Raw genomic sequence first — 14506 nt, 5'->3', positions numbered from 1 at the left:
TAACATCCCATCAACCTCACCACTATCACCACCTCTACCATCTCCTCCATCATCACCCCCATCACCGTCACCACCTCTATCACCATCAACATCACCACCTCCATCATCATCACCAACTCCATCACCATGAACACCTCCATCACCCTTACCACCTCCATCACCACCTCTCTCATTATCACCATCACCACCTCTGTCACTGCCTCCATCACCATCACCACCTCTCACCACCTCTCACCACCTCTATCACCATCACCAACTCCATCACCACCTCTATCACATAACCACCTCTATCCATCACCACCACCATCACCACCTCCATCACCACCTCTAACATTACCTCCATCACCCTCACCACCTCCATCACCATCTCCATCACCCTTACCACCTCCATCACCACCTCTATCACCATCACCACCTCTGTCACTGCCTCCATCACCATCCCCACCTCTCACCACCTCTATCACCATCACCAACTCCATCACCACCTCTATCACATAACTACCTCCATCCATCACCATCATCATCACCACCACCATCACCACCTCCATCACCACCTCTATCATTACCTCCATCACCCTGACCACCTCCATCACCACCTCCATCACCCTCACCACCTCCATCACTACCTCTATCACTACCTGCATCACCCTCACCACCTCCATCATCACCTCCATCACCACCTCTATAACTACCTCCGTCACCCACACCACCTCCATCACCACCTCCATCACCCTCACCACCTCCATCACTACCTCTATCACTACCTGCATCACCCTCACCACCTCCATCACCACCTCTATAACTACCTTCGTCACCCTCACCACCTCCATCACCACCTCCATCACCCTCACTACCTCCATCACCACCTCTATAACAACCTCCGTCACCCTCACCACCTCCATCATCACCTCTATCACCCTCACCACCTCTATCATCACCTCTATCACCCTCACCACCTCTATCATCACCTCCATCACCACCTCCATCACCACTCTTTCACCACCTCTGTCACCCTCACCACCTCCATCACCACCTCTATCACCAACTCTATCACCACCTCCATCACCACCTCCATCACCACCTCCATCACCCTCACCACCTCCATCGCCACCTCTATCACCACCTCCATCACCACCTCCATCACCACCTCTATCACCCTCACCACCTCCATCACCACCTCTATCGCCACCTCCATCGCCCTCACCATCTCCATCACCACCTCTGTCACCACCTCTATCACCCTCATCACCTCCATCACCACATCTATCACACCACCTCTATCACCACCTCCATCACCATCACCACCTCCATCACCTCCATCACCCTCACCACCTCCATCACCACTTCTATCACCCTCACCACCTTCATTACCACCTCTATCACCACCTCTATCGCCGTCACTACCCCCATCACCACTATCGCCACCTTTACCCAAGAGACAGGCAGTACAGTAGAGTGCTTATGCACACAGATTTTAGAACAGCACTGTCTACATAATTTTAACTACATAATTCTAACCCTAGTTTTTAACTATATAATTTTAAATTTTCTTGTAGCCATATCAAAAAGTAAAGATAGGAGTGAAATTAATGTTAACAATGTATTTTATTTAACTCAATATATGGAAAATATGTCACCATGAAATCAATATAAGAATCTTAATGTGATATAGTACATTCTTTTTGTCACACCAACCATTCAAAACCTGGTGTCCATTACACACTCACGGCACGTCTCAGTTCACACCAGCCACATCTCTAGTGCTCAGTGGCCACTCAGGGCTGGAGGCTGCCCTCCTGGGCAGCACGGTTCTGAAGCCAACTACAGCCACCACATACTGGCTGTGTGTCTGTGGGCAAGTTGTTTAACCCCTCCGGACTCACTTTCTTCATCTGTAAATCGGGAATAAGAGCAGAGCTGTGAGGATGACATGTGTTAACATGCGCCTGGCGTTTGCTCCAGCTCCTGGCACACAGGCAGTGCTATCTAGTATCAACTGTTATTCTTCCAGAAACCTGGAAGAAGTTTAGAGGTTCTGGCTTTGCATGTGGAACCACCCAGAAAGAGGGAGATTCATGAGCACTGATGTAGCCACAGGTGGCTTCAGACATCCTGGAGAAGTGATTTAGTCAGATCTTGCAGCTTGGACAGAGCGTGCACAGGAGAAGGAAAGTGGAGAGGGCTTTGTGGAGGAGGGGAGGGGAGTAGGGTCAAGAGGATGCCTGTCTGGTTAAGAAAGAGGGTGTTGGTTGAGGAGCAGAGGGAGCATTGGACATGGCCAGACAAGGGGGATGAGGCCTAAAAGCAAGGACTGAGGGACCCTGGAAATCATGTCTTCCAGCATCCCCATCTGACACATAGGGACACCGAGGCCAGGCAGGGAGAGTTACTTGCCCAGGGAGCCAGCCACACATGCTGCCTTTTGCTCACTGACCAAACACCCCATCCATTGGTGCTCTGCCTCTGAAGCTGGATCATGCTGAGCTGGGCAGGCAGGCTTCTCTGCTGTGCAGAAGAAACTGTGGCTCCCGAGGCCCCATCTCAGAGTCCGGACACCCCTGGAGAACTGTAAGACTTCCTTGAACTGAACACAAATCCTTCTTTCTGCGGTTAATGGTGAATGCTACCTCTTTGCAGGGTGGGCAAAGAAACTGGCCCCCAGGCTGCAAGGACCCCCTGGACTGTTTAGACGCAACAGCTTCTGCCGGGGATTCAGTCACCGCCGTCCACTGGTCAGTAATTAACCAGGCCTCATCTGGACAGCCATAAGAATGCCGGGGCCGTTAGCTGGAATGGGAGTATGCTATGTGTACATCTCCTCTGGGGATCACGCCCAACTCTTTGCTCCAGGAAGCGGGTGGCAAGTCTGCACAACCTGGCCCCTAACTCCAGGTGACTGGCCTTGAGGTAGGTGCCACCCTGGCCAGAGGACCCAAACCACCCATGGACTGACCCATGGGCAATGGGCAGGCAGCTCACTCACAAATAGCCACGGCCGCTCCCACTGAGAAGGGCCTGGTCGAGGCCACCCAGGGGTCAGAGGAAGTTCCTGGCTGTGAGGCCCTCTGCAGAGGTCCACATGAGGACTGTGGGCTGCTTTTGTTGTTTGAAATAAACCGTTCCCAATTTTCTAACCAGTGCGTGTCCTTTCCAGAGACCTTCTCACAAAGGGCATAGGTCATTTTTAAAAGTGTTTTTGTCAAGGAAATAATAAAACAAATAATATTTGTTATAAACAACACAAGTAATTTTATTATTAAGTATTAATATTAATTTGCTTTTTTTTTTAAGACAGGGTCTCACTCTGTTGCCCAGGCTGAGTGCAGTGATGCAATCACAGCTCACTGCAGCCTCGAACTCCAGGCTCAAGAGATCCTCCCACCTCAGCCTTCTGAGTAGCTGGTACTACAGGTGTGTCCCACCACCCTCGGCTAATTTTTTATTTTTATTTTTTATTTTTTTGAGATGGAGTCTAACTCTGTCACCCAGGCTGGAGTGCAGTGGCGCAATCTCAGCTCACAGCAACCTCCACCTCCCAGGTTCAAGCAATTCTCCTGCCTCAGCCGCCCGAGTAGCTGGGACTACAGGTACACACCACCATGCCTGGCTAATTTTTTGTATTATTAGGAGAGACGGGGTTTCACCATATTGGTCAGGCTGGTCTCAAACTCCTGACCTCATGATCTGCCTGCCTCGGCTTCCTGAAGTGCTGAGATTACAGGCGTGAGCCACCATGCCCGGTTGGCTATTTTTTTTTATTTTTATTTTTTTGTAGAGACAGGAGTCTCACTGTGTTGCCCAGGCTGGTTTTGAACTCCTGTCCTCAAGCTATCCTCCTGCTTTGCCCTCCCAAAATGCTGGAATTACAGGTGCAAACCACGGAGCCTGGCCTTAAAGAGCTCTCTTAACTCATGATGATAACTTAGCTCTGGCAGAGATCAAACCAGCAGCTCTGTATGTGTGATTGACCAGCACACGACAGATCCAAGTCCTTATTGTGCAGCCTGCACAGGATCAGAACATGGCCAAGTTCTAACTGGATAAACAGCCAGGGACATTGCTGTACTTTAATTGGATGACCTATACAGGAACACTCCATTGCTACATTCTGATTGGCTAAATGTACTTCTGTCCAAGTTCATGAGGCACCTGTGCAAAGTGGCATGTTGCAGAAGCCAATCTAACAACAACTTGAAGCTGCTCATGGTCATATTTCTCATGTTACCTTCCAGTTTCATTGCTCAATCTACAGTCTGACAGTGTCTAGAAAGAAGGATTTGGCAGATGAAAAGTCCCAAACCTATGCTCTCTTCCTGAAAGAAAGGCTGAGCTGGGTGCAGTGGCTCATGCCTGGAATCCCAGCCCTTTGGGAGGCTGAGGGGGACGGATCTCTTGAGGTCAAGAGTTCAAGACCAGCCTGGCCAACATGGTGAAACCCCATCTCTACTAAAAATACAAAAAAATTAGTTGGGCATGGTGGCGGGCACCTGTAATCCCAGCAACCCGGGAGGCTGAGGCAGGAGAACTGCTTGAACCCAGGAGACAGAAGTTGCGGTGAGCCGAGATTGGGCCATGGCACTCCAGACTGGGCGACAGAGCGAGGCTCTGTCTCGAAAAAACAAAACAACAACAAACGGCTGAAACAGCTCACAATTTTGTTGACAATTAACATCAACAGTCCTTATTGGTGAGAGCTCTCACTTGCAGGGCAATCAACATATGCCAGGTGCTGGGCTTCACAGGTAACACCTCATTTAATCCTCACAAAAACCCAATGAGGCGAGCAATACGTTTCCCTACTTTACAGGTAAAGAAACTGAGATTCAAAAAGGGCCAGAAGTTGTCCAAAGCAAAGCCATGTGCCTAGAAAGAATCTGAGTTGGGATTCACACCCATATCTGCCTAATCTTTACCCTGGGTTGTTTCTCAGTTTGCAAGTGAAACCAAAATGTGCTGCTGGACAGAACCCAGCATTCTGCTTCCTCCCAGCGGGCAGGAAGGGTGCTTACGGTGGTCTGGTCCAGGCCTACAGTCAGCACCAGGACATCCACAAAGTTGGCAAAATATTGAAATGCTTCCAAACTGGTTCGTAAGCAGCTGCTGTCCTGAGTCCCCCAAGGGTCTCTCAACCTTCTTGATTCTCCAGGGGTACTATCCCCTACCCTCAAGCCTTCCAGACCTCTCCACAATCGACTGAAGGGCTAATGCCCAGCCCACCGGGGGATCTTGGCACATTCCCATCTCTAGTACATGCGTCAGTGCCTGTGCTATCTAGGGCAATAAATATTTGAAATATCACTCAGGTAATGCAAGATCCATAGCTTGGCAGCTTATGGTAAATTACCTCACCCAAATGACCTAGATATTCTTCCCTCCTTCCAGAATAATGCTTGTCTCACCATCTGTTTTGAGAATGGGCTAATATCTAGCACATAAAAGTCTGACATAGAGTAAGCCCCCAGTCCATGGAAGTACGTTGTGTTATTATAATTACAACTCATTGCTAAGGTGGGTCTGCACTTTCTAGAATATTCTGTACCCTAGCATTTCTCAATAGGTGCTCAATAGCATTCTAGACCCAAGAGATGCTCTACTATACTTAAAAAAAAAAAAAAAAAAAAAACAAGGCCAGGCGCAGTGGCTCACGCCTGTAATTCCAGCACTTTGGGAGACCAAGGTGGGCAGATCACCTGAGGTCGGGAGTTCGAGATCAGCCTGACCAACATGGAGAAACCTCATCTCTACTAAAAATACAAAGTTAGCCGGGTGTGGTGTCACATGCCTGTAATCCCAGCTACTCAGGAGTCTGAAGCAGGGGAATCACTTGAACCCGGGAGGCAGAGGTTGTGGTGAGCCGGGATCGTACCATTGCACTCCAGCCTGGGCAACAAGAGCGAAATTCCGTCTCAAAAAAAAAAAAAAAATTCTGAGGTCAAGCAAATTTGGGAAACTACAGATGCTCAGAGATTCACAATGTGCATTAACTATAAAGGATCTGAGAAAGTCTGCATTCAATAAATCGAATTTGTATCATTTAATCCTTAAATCGTGTGATCCCAAATCTATCTGAGGTAGGATGGTTAGGTGGGTGGGTAAAAATGGATGGACATCCTCCAGAATTTAATTTGGAAACATCTGTTCCTAGCCAAAACCAAGATAGTAATGATAGGGGCGTGTGTGCATGTGTGTGTGCGTGCGTGTGTGTATGTGTGTGTGGGTATTTCACCTGCAAATTGAGGCCATTTCCAAAGAGGGATCCAGCATTTTGCGCCTGGGTTGGAAGAGGGCGTCTTCGATGCAGAGGCTCACACCTGTGAGATATCACTGAGCTTCGTCTCAGCCTCACCTCCCTCCCTCCCAGGGGATGCAAAGTGATGCCAAGCAGTGTGGGGTGGTGTCCACCTGAGAAGGCTTCCTGCAGGGAGGGAGTGTGGAGCCAGCTAAAGTGGAGGGGTGGGGTCCAGATGGGCAGAGAGGAGGGTGGAGGTGAAAATGCCACTCCCCTGGGACACATGGCACCTTCCAAACCACACAATGCCCTGTCCAAGCCAGCTGTTGGCTTTCTGCCCTGGCCTCTAGCTCTCCTCCTTCCTTCCCCTCCTCCCCTCCCAGGTCTAGAACCATCTCCTGAGTCAGCTCTGGGCTTCCTGCTAGGAGCTCAGACCCCTTCCTGCTCAGGGAAGGTAGGGCTACCTGAGGGACTGTACCTTCGGGTGGGGACTGGAGATTCACCGACAGTGCACAGCCCAAAAGGAACAGAGTGCAAGACCAAGTCTGTTTGCTCAGCCCTGGGGTTAACCCTGAGACTCAACCCTCTCACCCACAACCACTTCTCTTATGGGGAAGGGGTAGGAACTGCCTGTGCCTGGGGCTGGGGAAGTGAGAGGGAGCCCCAGGGATGGGAATCAAACTCAGGCTGGAGGTAGGACCGGCCTTTCTCTGGCCCCCCTGGGAGACCCAGCGCCAGTCTGGGAGAGAGAGGTGAGCCAGGAGCGGCGGGGGGTGGGAGAGGCCGTGTGAGCCCAGGCGCCAGGCGGGTTCCTCCACCCCAGCCCAGGGGAGCGGTCTAGATCCCTCCCGCCCTCCCTCTCAGCTGACAGGGCAGGGCCAGGCAAGCATGCAGGGACCTGGAACCGAAACTCAGCGAAGAGTGTCACTCCAGGGACCCTCGCCCAGCAAGCCTCCGAGCACCCTGGCGCCTGCCCCGCCCCAGGGCCATGCCTCCCAGAAAGGGGGCTAGTGGGAACCGCAGAGCAATGGCAGAAAGAGAAGCCTTTGGAGTCAGACAGACACACATGTTTCCTGAGCCCTGTCATGTTTCAGACCCTGAGCTTGATTCTAGAAACACAGTGGGGCCAAAACCAGACACAGCTTCCTGCACCCTGTGTGGCCTCAGCCTGGTCACTCCACCTCTCTGAGCTTTAGCTGCCACCTCTATACCATGGGGCTCCTAACTCTCTGTTGCCTGGGTTGCTTTGAAGATTAACTGAGCTAAGCCTTGTATGTGACACCCTGCAAAGGGTAGGTGCTCAACAAGGGGTAATTACCAACATGACAGGGGCTGTGTTGAAGAAAGCTCCCTGCGCGGAAGGCCGGCTTTGCCCAGGTTTGCCGTCTGCCTGTTTCTAGATCTTAATTCCAGTCCTCTCTGTGTGACCTCGGCAGGACCTGCCCTACCCTTCTCTGGTCCTCACTTCCCTCTCCTCTGAAATGGGGTCACAGTCTCTATGCCAGCTGCTTCCTAGGATCAAGCGAAAGCCTTTGGACCCAATAAAGAGGGTTCCCCTAGGGCAGAGAAGGATAGGGTTAGCACTGATTTTCAAACTACAGTTCACGACCCATTATGAGTCTTGCAAGACATGCAGTGGCTGTTGTGAGATTTTTTCTTTTAATTGATTAGAGGGCATCTTGCATAGTAAGGATATGTTTTTACTTTGGGAAATTTTTCTTTCAGTTAAATATCGATATATATGTTTCCTAAGTCATAGGAACACATATATCAAAATGTGTTTCTTCCTGCGGGGAGAGCAATGCTGCAAAGCAACTGGTAATGGTTAAGAACACAATCTCTGCGGTCAGAAGAGTTTGAGTTTGGGTCCTCACTCTGCCCCTATTAATGGAATGACGCTGGGCAAGTTACTTTAGCTCTCTGTGCCTCAGTTTCCTCTTGTGTACAAAGGGGACAGAAATAACACCTACCGGCCAGGTGCAGTGGCTCATGCCTGTAATCCCAGTGTTTTGGGAGGCCAAGGTGAGAGACCCGCTTGAGGCCAGGAGTTCAAGACCAACCTGGGCAACATAGCAAGACCCTGTTTCTAAAAAAAAAAAAAAAAACTTAGCTGGGACTGGGCATGGTGGCTCACATCTGTAATCCCAGCAATTTGGGAGGCCAAGGCAGGCAGATCATTTGAGGTCAGGAGTTCAAGACCAGCCTGGCCAACATGGTGAAACCCCGCCTCTACTAAAAATACAAAAAGTAGCCAGGTGTGGTGGTGCCTGCCTGTAATCCTAGCTACTCCAGAGGAGGGAGAATCCCTTGAACTGGGAGGTGGAGGTTGCAGTGAGCAGAGATCATGCCACCACACTCCAGCCCGGGTGACAGAGCAAGGCTCCGTCTCAAAAAAAAAATCAGTTGGGCATGGCGAAGCATGCATGTAGTTTGAGCTACTTGGGAGGCCGAGGTGGAAGGATTACTTGAGCCCAGGAAGCTGAGGCTGCAGAGAGCTGTTACTACACCACTGCACTCTAGCCTGGGCAACAGAGAAAGACCCAGTCTCTAAAAAAATAAATAAAAAAGAAAGAAAGAATACGTACCTCATTAGTACTTAGAACAGTGCTTGGCATGAGGTTTAGTGGGCGTCAGACTCAGAATGAGGAGGAAGGCAGGCCTCAGAGGGGGTGGCCTCTGTAAGTGGGAGTGGGGTCTGCTGCCCCCTCCCCAGTGGAGAAGGCTGCTCTGGCCCAGCCCCAGACCCCCTTACTTTACAAATGAGAAGCCCGAGGCCCTGAACCATTGAGGGACTTGTCAGTCACTGAGGCGCTGGAGCCTTCTGCCTCCCGGACCAAGGATTTCCACCTCTTACTGCCTCTTGGGCTAGACAGAATACTCGACCCTCTGATGTCCTCTCTGTAAAATGGGGGCAGTAAACAGTTGACCTCTTAGGGTTGACTAAATGACATCCTTGATGTACAAGCAAAGCTCTTGGCACAGGGCTGGCCCACAGTAAGTCTAAAGAAATGTTAGCAATTTTTACTCAAAATATATTGTTCAACAAAAAAGGCAGGTTATAAAACAATATGTACAGTATGAGCTCATTTTGTATAAGTGGAAAAAAAAAAAAAAAAGGCGTGTGGTCTGCATGCACCTCCCAGGCAGCCCACAGTGATCATTTCTAGGAGCGTGAGTTGGGGGGGAGGGGAGGCGTTATAGGTATGCCTTTGGTTTTTGCTTGTTGTAGCTAAAGTTTCTAGTTCTAATTACTCTACAGCTAATGTGTGTTGCTTTTATGTAAAGGAAAAAGAGAGGCATTTTTATCACCATAAATAAGATCGACTATCCACCTCAGCTGACTCATGTGATGTCCCCAGGCCAACACGTGGGCTGAACCCAGGCCGCCTTCCATGGAAAACCACCAGGTGTGCCACTGTGGTTTGGGGCACCGGCGCACCGAGCAGCGGCCTGCTTTGCATTTTCTTTTTCTTGTTTGTTCACAGCGACAGCTGATGACCCACTGGTGGCATTCTGTATAACAAACACATGCCAAAGATTGCAGATTTCGTATGCAGGAGGGAGGGAGGGAGGCAGAGGCACACTGGAGTTTATCAAGCGATAAGTCTTGGCATCTTCCTTATATAAAACTCAGGCTGGGAGTGGACAGTGATAAGGGTTGGGGACAGATATTCTGTAGGCTGTGGGTGCCACGCCAAGAGGAAGAATGAAGGGAGGGGTACATGGAAGGAGAAGGTGGCTGAGGCAGGAGGGCACGGGGAAGAAAGGGAGGTGGTTCAGAGGCTGCTCCCCCACCTGATGGGTCCTTTCCAGGGCCTTCCCAGGAGTTCACCTGATGCTGAGCTGCAGGGGGGTGTGTGCAGCAGGGGTGTGTGGGAGGTGGGATGTATGCCCTGGGGCTGGTGGGGGAATCAGGAAAGAGATTCTGTTTGGCCAAGAAAGGGATATTGAGGCTGTAGAGGGCTGGGGAATCATGTTCAACGGTGAGCATGGGGAAAGATGGATCCAAGATGGACCCTTTAAAAAAGACACGTGCTTTTAGGGAGCCTGTGGTTTCATGGGTCTCCACAAGCATCCAGAAATCTGTCCTCTGACAGCACCCTGGCTGCCCATCCCCTATCGCAGGGTAGGTAGAACTGTCTATCTCCTACGATCCACAGCAGCCATCCCCCAGCCGAGTCCCATCTCAGCCTCCTGAGGCTCAGTCCCCGTCTTCCACTCTCGAGGCCCAGCCCCCATCTCAGCCTCCCAAGGCCCAGCACAGTCTCAGCCTCCAGAAGCTCAGCACAGTCTCCCTTCATCTCGGTCAAGCCCTGACAGGGCCGAGAGACAGAAGATGCCCAGTGAGCACCCAGTAAACACCTGAGTCTGAAGATGAGTGCGATCTGAGTGGTGAGTGACTCACCTGTGCCTGAGGCTCAGGAGACCCACCTCCCAGGTTCCCCTTTAGCTCGATGTGATCTGAGCTTGGGAGCATCGTGGAACAGGTCCCTGCCTTTTGTTCCATCTGCACAGCAGGGTTAGTCCTGCTCGGCTCCATCTCTGAAGAGGAAGAGTCGGAAAAAGGGATTTTACAGAGTTGAAGGGGAAGAGAGAGGACGCAGGACACCGATTCCAAGCAGGCACGTCCTGCATGTGCCACGTGCCTGCTGGCTTTGGGGCACTTGGCGGCCACTGAGGGACTGGACAAGAAGGAAAGGTTGGCCAGGGCCTGGGTTGCCAGATTCAGCGGCTTGGCTGGAGCCTATAAGCAGGAGAAGGCCAGGAACAGGATCTGAGAAGAGAGGACCAGACCCAGGAAGAAAGCTGAGACACTGCTGTCTGGGAGGAGCCAAGAGCTTGGTTTACTGTACCAGGAGGAAAAGCCGAGGCCTCTGCCAGGGCAATCATCAGAGGACACTGCTCCAGGGAAAACTGCCTCCCACTTCCTGGACCTCTGTGGGCAATAGAGAAGTACATGTCAGCAGTGCCTCCTGCTGGACAGTCCCAACATTACACTATTTGTCCAATGTCAGAAACAGAACGTAAGACGGATGTATCTGGAATGTTCAAGCTGGAGTAACACCATGCAACAAGAACTATTACTGCTGCTGCTGCCGCTTTTACTGATGAAGAGGTGACTGTGTCCCAGGCACTATGCTAAATAATTTTATTGGATGATCTCATTCAATGTTCACAATAGCCCTATGAGATAGGAACTACTATTAATCCAATTTTTCAGATGAAGAAACTGAGAAACAGTTTTTTTCTGAGGTTTCAAGTTAGCTGGTAGCTAGATTAGCTATCCAGCCCGGGTGTCTCTAGCACAAAAGCGCATGGTTTTAACCGCATTCCTGGGTCTCTCGCCCAGTGCAGGATGATGGAGAGTTTTCATTTTTGTATCATCTCCACCTGGTTGGTAGAGGCTGCCTAGAGCTCTGGGTTGAGAGGATTCCTGAGTGCTGTGATGAATTTGTGGCGTCTGCCGGCGGCACTGGAAGGATGTGGCTGCATGTGTGTGTTACGTTTTCATCTCCGATCTAGTCCAATCTATTGTATACTGTGATCCTTATAGGACCCTGAGAAAAGGAATCAAGGCTAAATCTTTTTTTTGAGACAGGGTCTTGCCCTGTTGCCCAGGGTGGAGTGCAGTGGTATGATCACAGCTCACTGCAGCCTCAACCTCCCAGGCCCAAGTGATTCTCCTACCTCAGCTTCCCAAGTAGCTGGGAACACAGATGTGTGCCACCACACCTCACTAACATTTTTTTAAATTGTTTGTAGAGATGGGGTCTCCCTATGTTGCCCAGGCTGGTCTCAAACTCCTGGGTGATCCTCCCACTTCGGTCTCCTAAAGTGTTAGGATTACAGACGTGAGCCACTGAGCCCAGCCTAAGGCTCAGTTTTCTGACCTCTGTCTTTGCTCAATCACTTGGTGACTTAAAAGGCATCTCAAATGTATCATGTCCAAATATGGAATTCTTGATACGCACCTCCAAACCATCCCTCCACCATCTTCCCCACTAGGTAAAAGGCATCTCTAGTCTTTGTTGGCTCAAGACAAAAAGCTTTAGTATCACCCTTGATCCCCTTTTTCTCTCACCCCCGACATCAAATCTTTCAATACATCTCACTGGTTCTCCCCTTGAAATATATCCAGAATCCAGCCACGACTCACCACCTTCACAGCTGCCATCACCATTGTCTTCCCTGGACTAACATAGTAACCAGTCTTGTTCCATGTGCCCTTACCCCCGTATTAGTCCGTTTTCATGCTGCTAATAAAGACCAGAGACTAGGTAATTTACAAAGAAAAAGAAGTTTAGTGGACTCACAGTTCTGCGTGGCTGGGGAGGCCTCACAATCATGGCAGAAGGCAAAAGGCATCAGATCTTATAAGACTTATTCACCACCATGAGAACAGTATGGGGGAAACTGCTCCCATGATTCAACTATCTCCCACCAGGTCCCTCCTACAACACGTGGAAATTATGGCAGCTTCAATTCAAGATGAGATTTGGGTGGCCACACAGCCAAACACATCACCCCCTACACCCTAGTCTCAACTCAGCAGACATCCTTAGGACTTCTCAAGACACTTTGCTTTTTCAAAGCACTTTCAAAGCATAAGTTACACACACAAGCGCACGTGCACGCACACACACACACACACACACACACACAGAGTAAAGCGAGGCAGGAAATTGTCACTCCCATTTGACACATGAGAAAAACTGAGGCTTGGAATGGTGATGGAAAGACATCAAAGACACAACGGGGAAGCTGCCCCAGCTCTTACTGTGACGCCATACACTGCCATTTCCCTTCTGGACATGACCCTCTGTCTCCCACAGCCTCCTATGGGTACCTCCGAGAGTCTCCCAAGAGGCTGCAGGACGTCAGGTAAGGAGAATGTCAAGGAAGCCAGGAGAGTTGGGCTTCTCTCTGCCTTGGAGGACCCCAGGCTAAGAAAAAAAAACCGTTCTCTCTTAAGAGGTCTAATGCGCGGTCTCACGGTCTGGACCACTTTCCTTTGGTATGTGGTGCCCCCTGGTGCTCACTCTTAGGAAATGCAGCTGGTTATCTAAGCTGTAGGGGAGAGGGGTGCCTTTCGTGGTGGAGGTGGTGCCTGGGGGCTCTTCTGACCACCCTCTCAGAGGAGCTCCCTCCCAGCACAGCTCTTTCATCCCTTAGAGACCAGAGTGTGCGTCCAGGTTGATGAGGGCCACAGTGCTCGTTTAAAAATTCACCTATCTACGTCTTCTCGTGGGAACCCAAATTGGTACAGCCTTTTTGAAAACAATCATTTAAAATAATAATAATAATAAAATAAAATAGCTGGGCATGGTGGCTTATGCCTGCAATCCCAGCATTTTGGAAGGCTGAGGTGGGTGGATCGCTTGAGCTCAGGAGTTCGAGATCAGCCTGGGAAACATGGTGAAACCCTACCTCTACAAAAAATACAAAAAATTGGCCAGTGGCAGTGCACACCTGTGGTCCCAGCTACTCAGGAGGCTGACGTGGGAGGGCTTCTTGAGCCTGGGAGGTCGAGACTGCAGTAAGCTAAGACTGCGTCACTGTACTGCAGCCCAGATGACAGAGTGAGATCATATCTTTTTTAAAAAATCAACTTGGGAGGCCAAGGTGGGAGGATCGCTTGACACCTGGAGTTTAAGACTAGTCTGGACAACATTGCAAGACCCCATCTCTTGAAAAATTAAAATACTTAGCCGGGCGTGGAGGTGCACGCCTGCAGTCCCAGCTACTTGGGAGGCTGAGGCAAAAGGATCACCTGAGCTCAATTCAAGGCTTCAGGCAGCCGTGATGGTGCTGCTGCACTCAGCCTGGGTGACAGAGCAAGACCCTATCTCTAAAACAAATTTTTTTAGTTAAAACTTTTAAAACTATTTTAAATGACATACTCGTGATATAATGTGAACTACTAAACATATACATAAAATACCATCTATGTACTGAACTCACAAATGGTAGCAATGAGTTTTTCTGTGGAGTGAGATTATATTTTATTTTTATTCATTATAATTTTCTATACTTTCCCAATTTTCGGCATTGAGCGCATTTCACTTTTCTAAAGTATAGTTTTGTGAAGGAAAAATGAATAATAAATCCCTTTCCATCTGGTTTCCTGTCCCTGTCATCTGCTGCATGCTGCTCAGAACATCTCGGGAGCGCTATTCGTTAAGTGAGCAACAGGAGAGTTAAAGATTTGCCCACCAGTGGGAACACGTGTGCATTGCAGTGGGGGAGCTTCTGAACGCCTTGCTTTACTCAGGGATT

General features: G+C 49.9%; 1 long non-coding RNA gene across 1 annotated transcript; it reads right to left on the bottom strand.

Annotated features, from left to right (window-relative positions):
* Positions 1 to 1590: 1590 nt before the first annotated feature.
* Positions 1591 to 12863, bottom strand: LOC126956938 (uncharacterized). Its single transcript, XR_007726552.1, has 3 exons — positions 12544 to 12863; positions 10635 to 10771; positions 1591 to 3158 (listed from the first exon to the last, which is right to left on the bottom strand). It is a non-coding gene; the product is annotated as an uncharacterized LOC126956938 (long non-coding RNA).
* Positions 12864 to 14506: the final 1643 nt, after the last annotated feature.

Source organism: Macaca thibetana, chromosome 1 (assembly GCF_024542745.1).
Source record: "Macaca thibetana thibetana isolate TM-01 chromosome 1, ASM2454274v1, whole genome shotgun sequence".
In the NCBI taxonomy this organism is placed as follows: Eukaryota; Metazoa; Chordata; class Mammalia; order Primates; family Cercopithecidae; genus Macaca; species Macaca thibetana.
The sequence above is the reverse complement of the archived record's forward strand: the minus strand, read 5'-3'. Positions and strand labels throughout refer to the sequence as shown.